Consider the following 10,892-nt stretch of genomic DNA (forward strand, 5'->3'; position numbering starts at 1 on the left):
ATAGGGTAAAAGAGAGGAAGACAGAGGAGGAGAGAAGGGTCATATTTGGGAAAATGGTGGACATGGAGAAGGAGAAAGGGCCGATAAAGGAATGGGGGATAGAGGATGTTAAACGGATAATTGGAATAGGTACGAAGGAGGTTAGGATGATGGGGGAAAAGGAACGTAGGAGGGAGCTTAGTAGATATACTAGGGATTTGGAGGACAGGATGAGGAAGGAGGGACTTTTTGTGGAGGAGGATAGGGTAAGGGAGAAAAGGGCATTTTTGGCACCTAATCAAAAGAAGAAGAAAAAAAAGGTGGAGTCTGTGGACAGTTGGAAGGGGAGAGGTGGTGAGGGGGGGAGGGAGGAGGGAGAGGTGGCAGGACCTTCGGGGGCTCCCTCTCTCTCTTGTCCTTTTTCTCCGTTGGAGGAGCTGGATCGACAGGTCATGGAATTGGGTAAGGAAACGAAGGGAAGGAGACAGGGGTGGGGAGATGGCCCTGAGTGACAATTTTGGATTGGGATTGGAGGGTTTATGGGTGGTTGGGAGATAAGGGGAGGGAAGATGCTCCCCTAGAGGTTTTTTTGTTTTTTGTTTTTGTTTTGGCTATTGTTAAAGTTTTGGATAGAGGTTTTTTGGTTGGTTAGAGAGATATAATTTGAAAAAGATGTAAGTTTGGAAGATTTTTGTTGGTTTTGAATGTAATAAATATATTTTATAAAAAAAAAAAAAAAAAATCTGTTCTTATCAGTTTAATATCTGATACGTCCCCCATCGGGGGACTACATATTAAATGGATTTTTCGAACAGGGAGTCGGAAATGGGGCTTGCTCCGTCCGCTCCACGCATCGACCCGGTATTGCAGTACCTCCGGGAACGGTGCAACACACTTCTCCCGTTGTAAAGGAAAGAAAATACACAAAGCTATGTAAACAGCTGGCAGAAGAAGAAAAGGAAAGAAAAAAACACCCAAAGTGAAAGTAGGGCGAAGCGCTCTTCGTGGGTTCCCCCGTTTCCCGCCATTTTACTTAAAAAAAAAAAAAAAAAAAAAAAAACGTTGGTCAGGATAGTGAGTGAGTGAGTTGGTTGGTCTGTCTCTGTCTGTCTGTCTGTCTGTCTGTCTGTCTGTCTGTCTGTCTGTCTGTCTGTCTGTGACTTTTTACCCACACAAAGTTGGCAGAGTGGGTTGGGTGACCGACCACCCACCCGCGAGGTCCCAGCCTAGTAGTGCACAGAGTGTGTCTCGGGCCCCGACCTCTGACTTCCATACGACTCTGGTTTCTCTTCATTACGCACAAGCCTTTCGCCTTTTACTAAAGACTTCCGTGGAGAGGAACACTTATGAGTTCCAAGTATTTTTGGAAGGGCTTTGCTTCTGGCAGAGCCCGGTATATCTTGTTTCAAGAGAAATTGACAGAGATGATGACGCCCACCCACCGCCGAGACTTTTTGCTCATGCGTTTGACTTCAATCGGACTGACCGGTGTATTTTTCCACTCCAAGTTGTCGCTAAGGGCAATTGAGTTCAAAGAGCTAGTGACTTAAAGACGCATTGGCGACTTTATAAAAATTTTAAAAAAACACCCGCATTTCTGTCTGTCTGTCTGTCTGTCTGTCTGTCTGTCTGTCTGTCTGTCTGTCGCCAGGGAAAGGTAGGTTGGTTGGTTGGTTGGTTGGTTGGGTGGTTGGGTGGGTGGGTGGGTGGGGAGGAGCCACCTTTTGCCAAACCGCCAAAGTCTGCCGAGACCCCCGGGTGCCCGGCGGGCGCAGGGGTCCATTTGTGGGTTATCGCTTCTCGGCCTTTTGGCTCAGATCAAGCTTGGTACCGAGGTGCCCCAGAGCTCGCTGAGTCAGAAGGTCGAGGGAAGCCCGGAGGGAGGAAATTTTATTGTTTTGGTTGGAGAAGGTATTGGTTTTTCAAACAAATTAGTAAGAGCACTTATCAAAGGGAAAATGGCAAAATTTTCACCTAGTAGTTCGGGTCCGAGGATTGGGCTGGCGAACACGGTTCGTTTCGCATGGAGAGATAAGGATTTGGAGCCAAATGGGAGAGAAACCTTTGGGAGAACGATCTTGATGGGCATATTGAAACTGGAGGTGGAAGAGGTCTTTTGCTTACAGGGGAACCCTTTGGAGGCAGCTTATGACGTGACTTTTTACAAAGAAGCAAAGCATGACGAGATAATGAAGAAGGTGGAAGAGGTTGGAGATGATAGACCGATGTGCCTGTACAGAGTCACCAGTTTGGCAAAAAGTAATTTTAGGGTTGTGACTGTGAACTTTTACAACCCGCATGTCAAAGACGAAGAGGTGAGGAGCTTCCTGGGGAGGTATATGGACAATGTATCCTCAGCAAGGCTCCTCAGGGACTCCCTGGGGTTCTGGACTGGGAAGAGAAGTTTTCAGGCCCTTTTAAGGGAGGATCCGGATGGTCAGGATGGTTACCTACATCCCCCGGCGATGTTCTCCCTGGGGGCTGACAGGGGGACATTATTCTATGCCCGTCAGCCTCCATTTTGCAGGCGTTGTATGGCCTATGGCCATACCCTAGCCTCGTGCAGCACAAAGAAGTGCAGGTACTGTGGGTCTGGTGAGCACGAGGCGAGGGATTGCAGAGAGCCTAAGGAGTGTCACGGGTGTGGCTCGGTGGAGCACCTGTGGCGAGACTGCCAGGCAAGGCAGAGGTCATACGCGTCTGCAGCTGGGGGGGGAGCGAGAGCGGGGGATGGGGGTAGAAGAGGAGAGGAGCGCGCAGAAGGTGGTGGCAGAGAGGAAGGAACTGTACCAAAGGAGTCAGAGAGAGAAGAGGAGAAAGAGAAGAAGAGGAACGAGACAGAAGGAGTGGTGGCTGGGACAGAAGGAGTGGAGGACGGGACAGAAGGAGAGGAGGCCGGGACAGAAGGAGGGAAGGCCGGGACAGAAGGAGGGGAGGCCGGGACAGAAGGAGTGGTGGCCGGGATGGAAGGAGATGTGGTCGGGACAGAAGGAGGGGTGGTGGCGGGGACAGAAGGAGTGGTGGCCGGGATGGAAGGGGAGGTGGTCGGGACAGAAGGAGGGATGGCCGGGATGGAGGGGGCCAGAGTAGAGGAGGAAGGGGAGGGGGCAGAAGAAGAGGAGGAGGAGATGGAGGAAGAAGAGGAGGAGTTGAATATGGAACAGAAGGATAGGGTACTAAGAATGATGAGAGAGAGGATACGGGTGATGGGACCGGTGGAGGGCTGGAGGGAAGGGGAATTGGATAGGGTGAAGATGGAGTTTGAGAAGGAGATTAGGGAGAAGGGGTTGTTTGGGGAACAGGAGGAGGGAAAAGGAGAAAAAAGGAAGGAGAAGGGGATAGAGGGGAGGGAAAAATCAGATAGGGTAAAAGAGAGGAAGACAGAGGAGGAGAGAAGGGTCATATTTGGGAAAATGGTGGACATGGAGAAGGAGAAAGGGCCGATAAAGGAATGGGGGATAGAGGATGTTAAACGGATAATTGGAATAGGTACGAAGGAGGTTAGGATGATGGGGGAAAAGGAACGTAGGAGGGAGCTTAGTAGATATACTAGGGATTTGGAGGACAGGATGAGGAAGGAGGGACTTTTTGTGGAGGAGGATAGGGTAAGGGAGAAAAGGGCATTTTTGGCACCTAATCAAAAGAAGAAGAAAAAAAAGGTGGAGTCTGTGGACAGTTGGAAGGGGAGAGGTGGTGAGGGGGGGAGGGAGGAGGGAGAGGTGGCAGGACCTTCGGGGGCTCCCTCTCTCTCTTGTCCTTTTTCTCCGTTGGAGGAGCTGGATCGACAGGTCATGGAGTTGGGTAAGGAAACGAAGGGAAGGAGACAGGGGTGGGGAGATGGCCCTGAGTGACAATTTTGGATTGTGATTGGTGGGTTTATGGGTGGTTGGGAGATAAGGGGAGGGAAGATGCTCCCCTAGAGGTTTTTTTGTTTTTTGTTTTTGTTTTGGCTATTGTTAAATTTTTTGGATAGAGTTTTTTTTTTTGGTTGGTTAGAGAGATATAATTTGAAAAAAATGTAAGTTTGGAAGATTTTTGTTGGGTTTTGGAAGGTAATAAATATATTTTATAAAAAAAAAAAAAAAAAATCTGTTCTTATCAGTTTAATATCTGATACGTCCCCCATCGGGGGACTACATATTAAATGGATTTTTCGAACAGGGAGTCGGAAATGGGGCTTGCTCCGTCCGCTCCACGCATCGACCCGGTATTGCAGTACCTCCGGGAACGGTGCAACACATTTCTCCCGTTGTCAAGGAAAGAAAATACACAAAGCTGTGTAAACAGCTGGCAGAAGAAGAAAAGGAAAGAAAAAAACACCCAAAGTGAAAGTAGGGCGAAGCGCTCTTCGTGGGTTCCCCCGTTTCCCGCCATTTTACTTAAAAAAAAAAAAAAAAAAAAAAAAAAAACGTTGGTCAGGATAGTGAGTGAGTGAGTGAGTGAGTGAGTCTGTCTCTGTCTGTCTGTCTGTCTGTCTGTCTGTCTGTCTGTCTGTCTGTCTGTCTGTCTGTGACTTTTTACCCACACAAAGTTGGCAGAGTGGGTTGGGTGACCGACCACCCACCCGCGAGGTCCCAGCCTAGTAGTGCACAGAGTGTGTCTCGGGCCCCGACCTCTGACTTCCATACGACTCTGGTTTCTCTTCATTACGCACAAGCCTTTCGCCTTTTACTAAAGACTTCCGTGGAGAGGAACACTTATGAGTTCCAAGTATTTTTGGAAGGGCTTTGCTTCTGGCAGAGCCCGGTATATCTTGTTTCAAGAGAAATTGACAGAGATGATGACGCCCACCCACCGCCGAGACTTTTTGCTCATGCGTTTGACTTCAATCGGACTGACCGGTGTATTTTTCCACTCCAAGTTGTCGCTAAGGGCAATTGAGTTCAAAGAGCTAGTGACTTAAAGACGCATTGGCGACTTTATAAAAATTTTAAAAAAACACCCGCATTTCTGTCTGTCTGTCTGTCTGTCTGTCTGTCTGTCTGTCTGTCTGTCTGTCTGTCTGTGTCGGTGGGTGGGGAGGAGGAGCCACCTTTTGCCAAACCGCCAAAGTCTGCCGAGACCCCCGGGCGCCCGGCGGGTGCAGGGGTCCATTTGTGGGTTATCGCTTCTCGGCCTTTTGGCTCAGATCAAGCTTGGTACCGAGGTGCCCCAGAGCTCGCTGAGTCAGAAGGTCGAGGGAAGCCCGGAGGGAGGAAATTTTATTGTTTTGGTTGGAGAAGGTATTGGTTTTTCAAACAAATTAGTAAGAGCACTTATCAAAGGGAAAATGGCAAAATTTTCACCTAGTAGTTCGGGTCCGAGGATTGGGCTGGCGAACACGGTTCGTTTCGCATGGAGAGATAAGGATTTGGAGCCAAATGGGAGAGAAACCTTTGGGAGAACGATCTTGATGGGCATATTGAAACTGGAGGTGAAAGAGGTCTTTTGCTTCCAGGGGAACCCTTTGGAGGCAGCTTATGATGTAACTTTTTACACAGAAGCAAAGCATGACGAGATCATGAGGAAGGTGAAAGAGGTTGAAGATGGTAGGCCGATGTGCCAGTACAGAGTCACTAGTTTGGCAAGAAGTAATTTCAGGGTTGTGACTGTTAACATCTACAACCCGCACGTTAAGGACGAGGAGGTGAGGAGCTTCCTGGGGAGGTATATGGACAATGTATCCTCAGCGAGGCTCCTCAGGGACTCAATGGGGTTTTGGACAGGGAAGAGAGGGTTTCAGGCTCTCCTCAGGGAGGACCCTGAAGGATTGGATGGTTACCTCCATCCTCCGGCGATGTTCTCCCTGGGGGCTGACAGGGGGACGTTGCATTACGCACGTCAGCCCCCGTTTTGCAGGCGTTGTATGGCCTATGGCCATACTCTCGCCTCGTGCAGCAGGAGGAAGTGCAGGTACTGTGGGTCGGTCGAGCACGAGGCGAGGGACTGTGCTGAGCCTAAAACATGTCATGGGTGTGGCTCGGTGGAGCACCTGTGGCGTGACTGCCACGCCAGGCAGAGGTCATACGCGTCTGCGGCTGGGGGGGGAACGAGAGCGGGGGATGGGGGTAGAAGAGGAGAGGAGCGCGCAGAAGGTGGTGGCAGAGAGGAAGGAACTGCACCAAAGGAGTCAGAGAGAGAAGAGGAGAAAGAGAAGAAGAGGAACGAGGCAGAAGGAGTGGTGGCTGGGACAGAAGGTGTGGAGGACGGGACAGAAGGAGAGGAGGCCGGGACAGAAGGAGGGAAGGCCGGGACAGAAGGAGGGGAGGCCGGGACAGAAGGAGTGGTGGCCGGGATGGAAGGAGATGTGGTCGGGACAGAAGGAGGGGTGGTGGCGGGGACAGAAGGAGTGGTGGCCGGGATGGAAGGGGAGGTGGTCGGGACAGAAGGAGGGATGGCCGGGATGGAGGGGGCCAGAGTAGAGGAGGAAGTGGAGGGGGCAGAAGAAGAGGAGGAGGAGATGGAGGAAGAAGAGGAGGAGTTGAATATGGAACAGAAGGATAGGGTACTAAGGATGATGAGAGAGAGGATACGGGTGATGGGACCGGTGGAGGGCTGGAGGGAAGGGGAATTGGATAGGGTGAAGATGGAGTTTGAGAAGGAGATTAGGGAGAAGGGGTTGTTTGGGGAACAGGAGGAGGGAAAAGGAGAAAAAAGGAAGGAGAAGGGGATAGAGGGGAGGGAAAAATCAGATAGGGTAAAAGAGAGGAAGACAGAGGAGGAGAGAAGGTTCATATTTGGGAAAATGGTGGACATGGAGAAGGAGAAAGGGCCGATAAAGGACTGGGCGATAGAGGATGTTAAACGGATAATTGGAATATGTACGATGGAGGTTAGGATGATGGGGGAAAAGGAACGTAGGAAGCTTAGTAGACATAATAGGGATTTGGAGGACAGGATGAGGAAGGAGGGACTTTTTTTGGAGGAGGATAGGGTAAGGGAGAAAAGGGCATTTTTGGCACCTAATCAAAAGAAGAAGAAAAAAAAGGTGGAGTCTGTGGACAGTTGGAAGGGGAGAGGTGGTGAGGGGGGGAGGGAGGAGGGAGAGGTGGCAGGACCTTCGGGGGCTTCCGCTTTTCGTTCTTCCTTTTCCTCGTTAGAATCTCTGGAGGATTTGGAACGTCGGGAGATGGGAGTGAGTGGGGGAAGGAAGGGAGGGAGTCAGCTCCCCTAGAGGTTTTTTGGTTTTGGTTTTGGTTATTGTTTAAATTGTGGATAGAGTTTTATTGTTTGATGGTTAGAGAAATATATTTTGGATTTATGTAAAAATGGAAGATTTTTGTTGGTTTCTGGAAGATAATAAATAAATATTTTATAATTTTTATAAAATAATAAAAAAAAAAAAAAAAAAAAAATCTGTTCTTATCAGTTTAATATCTGATACGTCCCCCATCGGGGGACTACATATTAAATGGATTTTTCGAACAGGGAGTCGGAAATGGGGCTTGCTCCGTCCGCTCCACGCATCGACCCGGTATTGCAGTACCTCCGGGAACGGTGCAACACATTTCTCCCGTTGTCAAGGAAAGAAAATACACAAAGCTGTGTAAACAGCTGGCAGAAGAAGAAAAGGAAAGAAAAAAACATCCAAAGTGAAAGTAGGGCGAAGCGCTTTTCGTGGGTTCCCCCGTTTCCCGCCATTTTACTTAAAAAAAAAAAAAAAAAAACGTTGGTCAGGATAGTGAGTGAGTGAGTGAGTGAGTGAGTTGGTCTGTCTGTCTGTCTGTCTGTCTGTCTGTCTGTCTGTCTGTCTGTGACTTTTTACCCACACAAAGTTGGCAGAGTGGGTTGGGTGACCGACCACCCACCCGCGAGGTCCCAGCCTAGTAGTGCACAGAGTGTGTCTCGGGCCCCGACCTCTGACTTCCATACGACTCTGGTTTCTCTTCATTACGCACAAGCCTTTCGCCTTTTACTAAAGACTTCCGTGGAGAGGAACACTTATGAGTTCCAAGTATTTTTGGAAGGGCTTTGCTTCTGGCAGAGCCCGGTATATCTTGTTTCAAGAGAAATTGACAGAGATGATGACGCCCACCCACCGCCGAGACTTTTTGCTCATGCGTTTGACTTCAATCGGACTGACCGGTGTATTTTTCCACTCCAAGTTGTCGCTAAGGGCAATTGAGTTCAAAGAGCTAGTGACTTAAAGACGCATTGGCGACTTTATAAAAATAAAAAAAAACACCCGCATTTCTGTCTGTCTGTCTGTCTGTCTGTCTGTCTGTCTGTCTGTCTGTCTGGGTGGGTGGGTCGGTGGGTGGGGAGGAGGAGCCACCTTTTGCCAAACCGCCAAAGTCTGCCGAGACCCCCGGGTGCCCGGCGGGCGCAGGGGTCCATTTGTGGGTTATCGCTTCTCGGCCTTTTGGCTCAGATCAAGCTTGGTACCGAGGTGCCCCAGAGCTCGCTGAGTCAGAAGGTCGAGGGAAGCCCGGAGGGAGGAAATTTTATTGTTTTGGTTGGAGAAGGTATTGGTTTTTCAAACAAATTAGTAAGAGCACTTATCAAAGGGAAAATGGCAAAATTTTCACCTAGTAGTTCGGGTCCGAGGATTGGGCTGGCGAACACGGTTCGTTTCGCATGGAGAGATAAGGATTTGGAGCCAAATGGGAGAGAAACCTTTGGGAGAACGATTCTGATGGGCATATTGAAACTGGAGGTGAAAGATGTCTTTTGCTTCCAGGGGAATCCTATGGAGGCAGCTTATGATGTGACTTTTTACAAAGAAGCAAAGCATGACGAGATAATGAAGAAGGTGGAAGAGGTTGGAGATGATAGACCGATGTGCCTGTACAGAGTCACCAGTTTGGCAAAAAGTAATTTTAGGGTTGTGACTGTGAACATTTACAACCCGCATGTCAAAGACGAAGAGGTGAGGAGCTTCCTGGGGAGGTATATGGACAATGTATCCTCAGCGAGGCTCCTCAGGGACTCAATGGGGTTTTGGACAGGGAAGAGAGGTTTTCAGGCCCTCCTCAGGGAGGACCCAAGGGGGGAAGGTGGTTACCTCCATCCTCCTGCGATGTTCTCCCTGGGGGCTGACAGGGGGACGTTGCATTACGCACGTCAGCCCCCGTTTTGCAGGCGTTGTATGGCCTATGGTCATACCCTCGCCTCGTGTAGGAATAGAAAGTGCAGGTTCTGTGGGTCTGACGAGCACGAGGCGAGGGAATGTGCCGAGCCTAAGGCATGTCATGGGTGTGGCTCGGTGGAGCACCTGTGGCGAGACTGCCCGGCTAGGCACAGGTCATACGCGTCTGCAGCTGGAGGGGGAGCGAGAGCGGGGGATGGGGGTAGAAGAGGAGAGGAGCGCGCAGAAGGTGGTGGAAGAGAGGAAGGAACTGTACCGAAGGAGTCAGAGAGAGAAGAGGAGAAAGAGAAGAAGAGGGACGGGACAGAAGGAGTGGTGGCTGGGACAGAAGGAGTGGAGGCCGGGACAGAAGGAGAGGAGGCCGGGACAGAAGGAGGGAAGGCCGGGACAGAAGGAGGGGAGGCCGGGACAGAAGGAGTGGTGGCCGGGATGGAAGGAGATGTGGTCGGGACAGAAGGAGTGGTGGTGGCCGGGACAGAAGGAGTGGTGGCCGGGATGGAAGGGGAGGTGGTCGGGACAGAAGGAGGGATGGCCGGGATGGAGGGGGCCAGAGTAGAGGAGGAAGTGGAGGGGGCAGAAGAAGAGGAGGAGGAGATGGAGGAAGAAGAGGAGGAGTTGAATATGGAACAGAAGGATAGGGTACTAAGAATGATGAGAGAGAGGATACGGGTGATGGGACCGGTGGAGGGCTGGAGGGAAGGGGAATTGGATAGGGTGAAGATGGAGTTTGAGAAGGAGATTAGGGAGAAGGGGTTGTTTGGGGAACAGGAGGAGGGAAAAGGAGAAAAAAGGAAGGAGAAGGGGATAGAGGGGAGGGAAAAATCAGATAGGGTAAAAGAGAGGAAGACAGAGGAGGAGAGAAGGTTCATATTTGGGAAAATGGTGGACATGGAGAAGGAGAAAGGGCCGATAAAGGACTGGGCGATAGAGGATGTTAAACGGATAATTGGAATATGTACGATGGAGGTTAGGATGATGGGGGAAAAGGAACGTAGGAAGCTTAGTAGACATAATAGGGATTTGGAGGACAGGATGAGGAAGGAGGGACTTTTTTTGGAGGAGGATAGGGTAAGGGAGAAAAGGGCATTTTTGGCACCTAATCAAAAGAAGAAGAAAAAAAAGGTGGAGTCTGTGGACAGTTGGAAGGGGAGAGGTGGTGAGGGGGGGGAGGGAGGAGGGAGAGGTGGCAGGACCTTCGGGGGCTTCCGCTTTTCGTTCTTCCTTTTCCTCGTTAGAATCTCTGGAGGATTTGGAACGTCGGGAGATGGGAGTGAGTGGGGGAAGGAAGGGAGGGAGTCAGCTCCCCTAGAGGTTTTTTGGTTTTGGTTTTGGTTATTGTTTAAATTGTGGATAGAGTTTTATTGTTTGATGGTTAGAGAAATATATTTTGGATTTATGTAAAAATGGAAGATTTTTGTTGGTTTCTGGAAGATAATAAATAAATATTTTATAATTTTTATAAAATAAGAAAAAAAAAAAAAAAAAAAAAAATCTGTTCTTATCAGTTTAATATCTGATACGTCCCCCATCGGGGGACTACATATTAAATGGATTTTTCGAACAGGGAGTCGGAAATGGGGCTTGCTCCGTCCGCTCCACGCATCGACCCGGTATTGCAGTACCTCCGGGAACGGTGCAACACATTTCTCCCGTTGTCAAGGAAAGAAAATACACAAAGCTGTGTAAACAGCTGGCAGAAGAAGAAAAGGAAAGAAAAAAACATCCAAAGTGAAAGTAGGGCGAAGCGCTTTTCGTGGGTTCCCCCGTTTCCCGCCATTTTACTTAAAAAAAAAAAAAAAAAAAAAAAAAAACGTTGGTCAGGATAGTGAGTGAGTGAGTGAGTGAG

General features: G+C 49.6%; 7 non-coding genes across 7 annotated transcripts; all 7 read left to right on the forward strand.

The window, feature by feature from the left end:
• The first annotated feature begins 692 nt into the window (after window positions 1–692).
• LOC139567401 (U2 spliceosomal RNA) lies at window positions 693–874 on the forward strand. Its single transcript, XR_011673388.1, has one exon. It is a non-coding gene; the product is annotated as a U2 spliceosomal RNA (small nuclear RNA).
• Window positions 875–1,253: 379 nt separating this feature from the next.
• LOC139567404 (U5 spliceosomal RNA) lies at window positions 1,254–1,370 on the forward strand. The gene has a single exon (XR_011673391.1). It is a non-coding gene; the product is annotated as a U5 spliceosomal RNA (small nuclear RNA).
• Window positions 1,371–4,038: 2,668 nt separating this feature from the next.
• LOC139567398 (U2 spliceosomal RNA) lies at window positions 4,039–4,220 on the forward strand. The gene has a single exon (XR_011673385.1). It is a non-coding gene; the product is annotated as a U2 spliceosomal RNA (small nuclear RNA).
• A 386-nt stretch (window positions 4,221–4,606) lies between these two features.
• On the forward strand, window positions 4,607–4,723 carry LOC139567399 (U5 spliceosomal RNA). Its single transcript, XR_011673386.1, has one exon. It is a non-coding gene; the product is annotated as a U5 spliceosomal RNA (small nuclear RNA).
• A 2,549-nt stretch (window positions 4,724–7,272) lies between these two features.
• On the forward strand, window positions 7,273–7,466 carry LOC139567402 (U2 spliceosomal RNA). Its single transcript, XR_011673389.1, has one exon. It is a non-coding gene; the product is annotated as a U2 spliceosomal RNA (small nuclear RNA).
• Window positions 7,467–7,829: 363 nt separating this feature from the next.
• On the forward strand, window positions 7,830–7,946 carry LOC139567400 (U5 spliceosomal RNA). Its single transcript, XR_011673387.1, has one exon. It is a non-coding gene; the product is annotated as a U5 spliceosomal RNA (small nuclear RNA).
• Window positions 7,947–10,495: 2,549 nt separating this feature from the next.
• LOC139567403 (U2 spliceosomal RNA) lies at window positions 10,496–10,690 on the forward strand. Its single transcript, XR_011673390.1, has one exon. It is a non-coding gene; the product is annotated as a U2 spliceosomal RNA (small nuclear RNA).
• Window positions 10,691–10,892: the final 202 nt, after the last annotated feature.

The sequence above is a fragment of the Salvelinus alpinus genome, unplaced genomic scaffold (assembly GCF_045679555.1).
Source record: "Salvelinus alpinus unplaced genomic scaffold, SLU_Salpinus.1 scaffold_458, whole genome shotgun sequence".
Taxonomy (NCBI): domain Eukaryota; kingdom Metazoa; phylum Chordata; class Actinopteri; order Salmoniformes; family Salmonidae; genus Salvelinus; species Salvelinus alpinus.